The sequence below is a fragment of the Nymphalis io genome, chromosome 23 (genome assembly GCF_905147045.1).
Source record: "Nymphalis io chromosome 23, ilAglIoxx1.1, whole genome shotgun sequence".
Classification (NCBI taxonomy): domain Eukaryota; kingdom Metazoa; phylum Arthropoda; class Insecta; order Lepidoptera; family Nymphalidae; genus Nymphalis; species Nymphalis io.
In genome coordinates, this window is record NC_065910.1 from 10,162,017 (window position 1) to 10,170,685 (window position 8,669).

General features: G+C 58.9%; 1 non-coding gene across 1 annotated transcript; it reads right to left on the minus strand.

Annotated features, from left to right (window-relative positions):
• Nucleotides 1-398: 398 nt before the first annotated feature.
• Nucleotides 399-555, minus strand: LOC126777737 (5.8S ribosomal RNA). Its single transcript, XR_007670081.1, has one exon. It is a non-coding gene; the product is annotated as a 5.8S ribosomal RNA (ribosomal RNA).
• Nucleotides 556-8,669: the final 8,114 nt, after the last annotated feature.

Here is an 8,669-nt window from a genome sequence, read left to right on the forward strand (position 1 = left end):
TGCTCAAAGCGGGCTCAAAATGCCGCTTGAATATTTCGTGCATGGAATAATAGAATATGATCTCGGTTCTATTTTGTTGGTTTTCAGAACTCCGAGGTAATGATTAATAGGGATAACTGGGGGCATTCGTATTGCGACGTACACACGAACCGTATATAAATACAAAAATTTTGTAATATACACGAACACGCATGGTTCATAAACATACATACACGTCGTATTGAAATATTTGAACGGACCGAGAGAGAGTCGGTTCGTATACGAATACGAATACGAATACGAACGAACTCTAAAACGGATACCGTCATGTGTTCGAGAATAACGTATAAAAGTTTAACATTACGAAAAACTATATACACATTAAACATTGAACAGTGTGGTATATATTTTTATACAGCCGGCCCTCAGACAGGAGTAGTCCTGGATGTTTCTCCACGGACCGCAATGTGCGTTCGAAATGTCGATGTTCAAATGTGTCCTGCAGTTCACACTATGACGCGCAGTTAACTGCGTTCTTCATCGACCCGCGAGCCAAGTGATCCACCGTCCAGGGTAATTGTTTATTTTCATGATGATTAGTTTCTACGATCACTGAAGCGATTCTATACACGCCCGTGATATTAGTTTGTTTAAATTTTTTTTTTCTTTTTTTATTTCTTTTCAGTATATAAATAAAAATTAAAAAAAAAAAATATATAAAAAAAAAATTAAAAAAAAATATACGTTATTTGAAGATGACGATGCGCTATCGAAAGACGACAACATCGTGCTTTCCTCGAGAAACCGACGTCGAAACATCAGAAGGGACGCGTTGAACGACCCCGTTTTTATTATATTCGGAGTCGTCGTCTCGCATCCGAACGACATACGAACGCCGAACCGCATTTTGTTTTATTTCATTTTACGAAAAAAACAAACGAAACTTTCAGCGGACGCTTCTCGTATCCCCGCCGACTGACCGATTGACTGACTGACTGACTGATCGTCGATCATCGTATCATCGTCTAGGAGAGCGTGTGAAACGCATCATCGCACGTATCGATCGAAAGCACGAGGCCTCTATGAAAATATGATATAACGCATAAAACGCGAAAACACATCGACGTCACCACGGATCGATATCATATTAAATCGAAAACGAATTCAAATCGACACTCACATAACGACCGATCGATGTAAACGATGACGAGACTCGTAATCGAACGGAGACGACGACGCGTAACGTAGACGTAGACGAAGAACGAAAGACGAAAACGAAAACGAAGAGCGACGAGAGTCTTGAACTCGAAACGTATACAGTGTCGTATATATATTATACATGTGACTCGCGGCGCGGATTCTTGCCGGTCTACGTACACAGGTATAACGAAGACGACTACGGTAACGACGAGTGAAGACTGCACGCGTGCAACTTCGATGTTCGTTAGCTAGCGTTCTCGCTAGTTACGTTCGCCGCGTACATACGTCCACATTCGAATTGAAAGTACACGATTACATACGTCTTACGACGATCGTTATATTCGTATCTCTTTTTTTTATAATACTACGTTTTAATATATATACGTATATCGATTCGATGACGACGCTTCAGCGATACGTATTTTATTTATATATTTTTTTTGCGAATATCGTTATTTTCATACGTGATGATACTAACGTCGAAGGCGATGACGACTCGTATATCAACGAACGCCTAGACGAAGACGACGTAGTCGTCGTCGTCGGAGAAACGATAATGCGATCCACCGATCGAATTCGCATTTTTTTTTTTCGTATTATGATTCTTTTTGGTTGTTGTTGTTGTTGTTGTTATTGTTATTGTTTTATTATATCGTCGTATATCGGCACTCTCATTGCTCTTTCGTGCTGCACTATTTATCTCGCTCGTATACAGAGAAGAGCTCGATCCGCACAGAGACGAAACAGAATTCGAGATAGATAAACGTACGTTAATGATCCTTCCGCAGGTTCCCCTAAGGAAACCTTGTTACGACTTTTACTTCCTCTAAATGATCAAGTTTGGTCAACTGGTGGGTTGGGTTGGGTTGGGTTTTTTTTTTGGGTTGGGTTGGGTTGGGTTGGGTTGGGTTTTGGGTTGGGTTGGGTTGGGTTGGGTTGGGTTTTTGGGTTGGGTTGGGTTTTTGGGTTGGGTTGGGTTGGGTTGGGTTGGGTTGGGTTGGGTTGGGTTGGGTTGGGTTGGGTTGGGTTGGGTTGGGTTGGGTTGGGTTGGGTTGGGTTGGGTTCACGCTGGGGTGCATGTCAGTCACCTCCACGTGGTGCACCCTGGGCAACGGGGTCGACCAGCAATCCGATGTTTTTCCGGAATGCTTGTCGATCGCGGCTGAGACTGACGCGGCGGAAGTGTCGCGGGCTGCTCCTGGGACTTCTCTGTTGCGCAGAGTGGACCAGCGAGCGGCTCCGTGGCAAATAGGAGGACTCCGGGGTCCTTTTGGGCCGCCGGAGAGAGAGAGAGGAGGAGTTGGTCTCCGGAGTCCTTTCGGGCTGCCGGAGACAGGAGTAGAGGAGTAGAGGAGGAGGGAGAGGCGGGTTCGTCCAGTTTCGGTGTCGATGCTGGGCGGACAGACTTCGGTCACCGCCTTCTCGAACTCGTTTCCCCATCCAGGCGCCAGCCTGTGGTGGGACCGAGGGCCTCGCCTTCACCGGCCGGGTCGAGAGGAGAAAACCTCAATAAAAAACAACAGGTGGGTCGCTCACCCAAAGCGACGGCCGCAGGTGGGGTCGCGGTGGTGTGCTAACGCGTTCCCGTAACCCCGCCACCATGCGGTGAGAAGGAAACGAGGAGGTTTTAGTGGGTAGGACGATGGCCTTCTGCCCCGTGAGTCCCACATACCCGTCCCGGTCGTGTCCGGGCGGCAGGCGTAAATGCCTTTCCTCCTCGAAAAAAAAAAAAAAAAAAAAAAAAGGGTTGGGTTCACGCTCTGAGCGCCCGTAACGTCGCCTCGCTGCGACGTCCGCAGCGAGCGATGGCGCTCAGAGCGGCTCGGGCGTACCGCACGGTGTCGTACACCGCGGCGTGCCTGCTCGCCGGAAGCCCGCCATGGGACCTCGAGGCCGAGGCTAACTCGAGGGTCTATTGGCGGATCAAGGCGGCAGTGAGACGGAGGAGAACCGGCCCCACCCACGTGAGGTTCGGACGTGGCGAGAGGAGGCCCGCGAGAGGGTATTCGCCGAGTGGTCGGAGAGACTGGGTGTCCCGGGTGCTAGCCGGGACCTCGTTGCGGCCATTCGGCCGGTGCTGAGGAAGTGGGTCGAGCGCAAGCACGGCCCACCCACGTATCACCTCACACAGCTTTTGACCGGCCACGGTTGTTTCGGCCGGTACATGTGTGAGGTGGTCGGTAGGGAGCCGACGGTGGAGTGCCACCATTGTGGCGGAGGAGCCGTGGATACGGCGGAACACACGCGCGTAGAGTGCCCGGCTTGGGCGGAGACTCGCGCGGTCCTATCCACGGCTGTAGGTGGGGACCTGTCGCTTCCGGCCGTCGTCGAGAAGATGGCCGGAAGCGAAGAGATCTGGGCGGCAGTGTCACGGTTCAGCGCATGTGTCATGTCGCAAAAGGAGGAGGCAGAGCGGGAGCGGGAGGACGACGTGGACTCGCTCCCGCAACGAAGAAGGAGACCTCTTCGACGGCGACGTGCCTTCGCAGGCCGGACGCTGCCGCAGAGTTAAGGTGTGGTTGGCGGCGGAGCCAGTCTGTTGATCCGCCGCGGGGCTTCAAGCCCTGACGCCCAGCCTCCAGTGGCGGACTCGGGGGAGTCCGTCACGTAACAGGACGGAGGCACAGAGAGGAGGGAGGCGCGCCCCAACATCCTGGCGCGCTCTCGAGATGGGTCGCCTTATGGCGACGACCGCTGGCGGGGTTGCGGTTGTAAGTCACAACGTTCCCGTGACCCCGCCACCTTGCGGAGAGGCGGAAATCCGGGGAGGTTTTAGTGGGTAGGTCGGTGGCCCTCTGCCCCGTGAGTCCCACATACCCGTCCCGGTCCCCCCGGACCGGGCGGCAGGCGTAAATGCCTTTCCTCCTCGAAAAAAAAAAAAAAAAAAAAAAAAGGGTTGGGTTGGGGTAAACATGGGGTGCATGTCAGTCACCTCCACGTGGTGCACCCTGGGCAACGGGGTCGACCAGCAATCCGATGTTTTTCCGGAATGCTTGTCGATCGCGGCTGAGACTGACGCGGCGGAAGTGTCGCGGGCCGCTCCTGGGACTTCTCTGTTGCGCAGAGTTGACCAGCGAGCGGCTCCGTGGCAAATAGGAGGACTCCGGAGTACTTTTGGGCCGCCGGAGAGAGAGAGGAGGAGTTGGTCTCCGGAGTCCTTTCGGGCTGCCGGAGACAGGAGTAGAGGAGTAGAGGAGGAGGGAGAGGCGGGTTCGTCCAGTTTCGGTGTCGATGCTGGGCGGACAGACTTCGGTCACCGCCTTCTCGAACTCGTTTCCCCATCCAGGCGCCAGCCTGTGGTGGGACCGAGGGCCTTGCCTTCACCGGCCGGGTCGAGAGGAGAAAACCTCAATAAAAAACAACAGGTGGGTCGCTCACCCAAAGCGACGGCCGCAGGTGGGGTCGCGGTGGTGTGCTAACGCGTTCCCGTAACCCCGCCACCATGCGGCGAGAAGGAAACGAGGAGGTTTTAGTGGGTAGGACGATGGCCTTCTGCCCCGTGAGTCCCACATACCCGTCCCGGTCGTGTCCGGGCGGCAGGCGTAAATGCCTTTCCTCCTCGAAAAAAAAAAAAAAAAAAAAAAAAAAAAAAAAAAAAAAAAAAAAAAAAAAAAAAAAAAAAAGGGTTGGGGTAAACATTTAAAAACAACGGACTCGGCGATCATATGGACAAAGATAACATGGCGGTGGAGGCGGGCGCCCCAATAGCGCGCGCCGAAACCAAAGACACTCTCGTGTCCAAAAAACTGGTGGTCCGACTGGAACGACTCTCAGAGTCCGACTCGTCGGCCACCAGCATGGTGATGGTCTCTTCGAGAGACCCCGCCTGTCGTCGGCGGAAGGGCGAGAAGCGGCCCCGTCCTGGGCCGGAGAGCTACTCCGGCTCCGAGAGCGACGCGGGTATGAGCGAAGGCGGCTTCTCGGGGTCAGGCATCAGCAAATGGCTGAAGCCCTCCCCCAAAAGGGGGCGTGGTCGACCGCCCACGACGGGCGAATACGTCGGCCTCGGGCGCTCCCGCGAGGAGCTAAAAGCCGCTAAGGCAAAGGAGCGGCGGTACGAGGCGGAGGACGCACTGGCCGCGTACAGTGCGGCAGCCAAAGTGGCCACTGAAGAAAGGGCGGCCCGAGCAGAGAAACGCCAACCCGGCGTGACCGTGGACGTGCCGCAGACGTCTGCCGCGCTGGACGCGGCGGTGAAGGAGGCGCTCGACGTCGTTCTGCAGGTTGCCGACAGGTCGGGCAACCTGAAGGGCACGTTCGTTCGGGCCCTGAAGTCCGCCGCCGTCACCATTAAAGGTGCGGTGGCGGATCTAAGGGCCCTCACTGTGACGGAGGAGGTGGCGCGGCTGGAGGCGGCTAACACGCGACTCTCCGGCCAACTGGCTGAGCTGCGCCGGGAAGTCGCCGAAATGCGCCAGCGGCCGGTGGCGGCGACGGAGGCGAACCTCCAAAACGTCATGGAGGAGGCGCTGCGCGCGAACCGCGAGCAGTTCAGCACGATGCTGAACGCTCGCCTCGAGGGCCTCGAGGGCCGCCTCCTTCCGGAGCCTCGGCTGCGGCCTCCACTCGCCGCTGACCGCCGTAGGGTAGCGCAGGCAGCGGCCGTAGCCGCGGCGGGAAAGGTGGCTCCAGCCGCCTCCCACGCAACTGAGGGCGTCGAGGCCAGCGCCGCCAAGCCTGCTGCTGTCAGGCCGAAGCGGCCTAAGAGAAGTATGGCTGCCCAAGAGGCGGCAGCCAGGAGGGTGGCTCCTCAGTCGTCAGCAGAACTGGCCGCCACTCCGGCCACGTGGAGCGCCGTGGTCGCTAGGAACAGGCCAAAGAAGGCAGAGAAGACGGGCGCCAAGCCAGCGGCGGCGAAGCCAACTTCTTCCGGGGCCACCAAGAAGGTCCCGGTTAGGAGGAAACTCCGCCCCCCTCGCACCGCAGCGATAACGCTGACGCTGAAGCCCGGTGCTGAGGAAAAGGGGTGGAGCTACGAGAAGGCTCTGGCCCTGGCCAAAAGCCGGATCAGCCTCCGGGAGGTCGGCTTGACGGCGGTACGGTTCCGGACCGCGGCGACGGGAGCGCGGATGCTCGAGGTGCCGCCGGGCACCAACGAGGCCGAGAAGGCGGCGGATGCCCTGGCGGAAAAGCTCCGCGAGGCCCTCAGCCCGGAGATCGTCCAGATCCATCGACCCACAAAGTGTGTCGAACTAAGGGTACTAGACCTGGACGACTCCGTGACGGTGGCGGAAGCCGTGGCGGCGGTCGCTGAACAAGGCGGCTGCCCTACCGGGGCCATTAAAGCGGGCATCATCGCTCGCGGCTCGAGCGGCTCGGGCTCTCTGTGGCTGAGCTGCCCCGTTTCGGCCGCGAAGAAGGTCGTGGAGGTAGGTCGCATAAGGGTCGGGTGGGTGTCGGCGCGAGTCATGCTGCTCGACCCCAGACCGCTGCACTGTTTCCGGTGCCTCGAGCGGGGGCACATGGGGGCAAAGTGTGACCGGGACGTCGACCGAAGCCGTCTGTGCTTCCGCTGCGGTCAGCCCGGTCACAAGGCTCGGGAGTGCTCCGCCGCCGTAGCCAGCTGCGTGGTCTGCACTGCGGCCGGTAAGCCAGCTGCCCATGCCGCCTGCAGCAAGTCGTGCCAGGGCGGAAAGGGCGCCGCGCAGAGGGAAAAGACAAGGAAGGTGGCGACGAAAGGCCCGGTAGCCGCGTCTCCACGCACAGAGGCGGAGCCGATGGAGACCACGCAGTGATGGCCCTGCGCTGCCTCCAGGCCAATATCAACCACTCTGCCAGGGCTCAGGACCTCCTAGTCCAAAGCATGGCAGAGTGGCAGATCAACGTGGCGGTGGTATCGGAGCCCTATTTCGTTTCCCTCGCGGGACGACTGGGTCTCCGACCACGAACGGGTCGTGGCCAACGTCGCCCCTGCGGTCGCTGGCGCTCCGGCCATCGAGGGTGTGGCCAGGGGCAGGGGGTGCGTGCTGGCCGTCGTCGGCCGGTGTGCGGTCGTCGCCGTCTACGCCTCGCCCAGTCGGAGTCTCGCCGAGTTTGAGCAGATTGCTGGCAGAGGTCGGGACTCTGATCGGGCAAGCGGCGCCCCGCACCCGGTGTTGGTCGCGGGGGACTTCAACGCCAAATCAACGGCTTGGGGTTCTCCTGTGGCCGATGCCCGGGGTGAGGTGCTCGAGGAGTGGGCGGTCTCGTTGGGGCTGGCGGTCCTCAACAGTGGGTCGGAGAAGCACGTGCGTGCGGCGGCAAGGGCGAATCGATCGTGGACATTACGTTCGCGTCCAACGCCCTGGCCCGCCGTGCTCAAAACTGGAGGGTCGAGACTGGCGTGGAGACACTGTCGGATCACCGATATATTCGGTTCGATGTCTCTGCGTCGGCTCGTTGGGATGTTCGGCCCACTGTTGTCGGAGGAACGGAAGGTCGTCCGCGTTGGTGCCTGGGCCGCCCTCGACGGACAGTTGGCGAAGGAGGCGGCCATCGTCGAAGCTTGGGGGGCCGGTTCCGACCGGTCCTCCGGATCGACCAGGAGGCCGACCGGATCGACGGCGCCCCTGTCCCGAGTGTGCGACGCGGCGATGCCGAGGGCTAAGCCGCACCCGCAACGTCGGCGGGTGTACTGGTGGCGTCCGGAGCTCCGTCGCTGCGCAAGGCGTGCGTGGCGGCACGGCGCCGTTACGTTCGGTGTAGGAGACGAAGGGGTCCGTGATGACGACGCGGAGGAGGTCTTCTACACCGGATATAGGACCGCCTGCCAGGCCCTACAGAAGGCCATAGCACAGGCCAAAGAGACGGCGTGGGAGGAATGGCTGAGATGCTCAACGGCGATCCGTGGGGGCGTCCGTATCGGGTCGTGAGACAAAGCTCCGACCCTGGGCTCCTCCGCTGACCAGCAGTCTCCAGCCGCAGCTCTTGGCGAGGGTTGTGGACACGCTCTCCCCGAGCGGGGAGAGTTCGTGCCACCGGCCATGGCGCCGCCCGCGAGCAGGCCCCAAGAGGAGGACGACGGGTCACCGGTGACTCCGATCACCGAGGCGGAACTGCAGGCGGCTGTCATCAGACTAGGGTCGAAAAAGACAGCCCCTGGGCCCGACGGAATCCCCGGTCGAGCCCTGAAGATCGCGTCGGAGGAACTCGGCGAGAGCATGCGGCGCCTCTTCACCGCATGCCTGTCTCAGGGTAGGTTCCCGCGACGGTGGAAAACGGGCACGCTCGTTCTGATCCGCAAGGACGGGCGTCCGTCCGATCAGCCGTCAGCCTACCGCCCGATCGTGTTGCTCGACGAGGTGAGCAAGCTCTTCGAGCGGGTGCTCGCTGCCCGTCTCGTCGGCAGTATGGAGCCGGGACTCGACGAGCGGCAATACGGGTTCCGTCCCGGCCGCTCGACGCTCGACGCGATCGCCAGGGTGAGGGGCCTGGCCGAGGAGGAGGTGTCTCGGGGCGGGGTTGTGTTGGCAGTGTCGCTGGATATTTCCAATGCCTTCAACACGCTGCCC